Here is a 258-nt window from a genome sequence, read left to right as displayed (position 1 = left end):
AGTGAAAGTGATGCTGTCGGGGCCGCGAGCGCATCCCCCTTCCCGGAGCTGGGCTGGCAGTGGCCAAGGTCAGCCCTGGAGCTGATAAGAGCTGTTGTGAGCAACGCTGGAGGCGATGGCTGGTGCCTCCCTTCCTTTTTAGCTGGTTTTAAGGGGGGGAATCTGTTTTGAAGCTGCAGATTTACCACCAGCTCCCACCTTTACAGCTGTGCCACAGCTGGCTCTGTGCCTGGTCTGGGACCTCCCCCACTCCAACCT

General features: G+C 59.3%; 1 protein-coding gene across 1 annotated transcript in view; it reads left to right on the top strand.

The window, feature by feature from the left end:
• The window catches only part of LOC104461250 (chromosome unknown open reading frame, human C2orf70), a gene marked incomplete at its 5' end in the record, with an annotated part of 2,461 nt that overhangs the window by 964 nt on the left and 1,239 nt on the right, over positions 1-258 (top strand). The window lies entirely within an intron of this gene.

The sequence above is a fragment of the Pterocles gutturalis genome, unplaced genomic scaffold (genome assembly GCF_000699245.1).
Source record: "Pterocles gutturalis isolate BGI_N339 unplaced genomic scaffold, ASM69924v1 scaffold21876, whole genome shotgun sequence".
NCBI classification, from domain to species: domain Eukaryota; kingdom Metazoa; phylum Chordata; class Aves; order Pterocliformes; family Pteroclidae; genus Pterocles; species Pterocles gutturalis.
The sequence above is the reverse complement of the archived record's forward strand: the minus strand, read 5'-3'. Positions and strand labels throughout refer to the sequence as shown.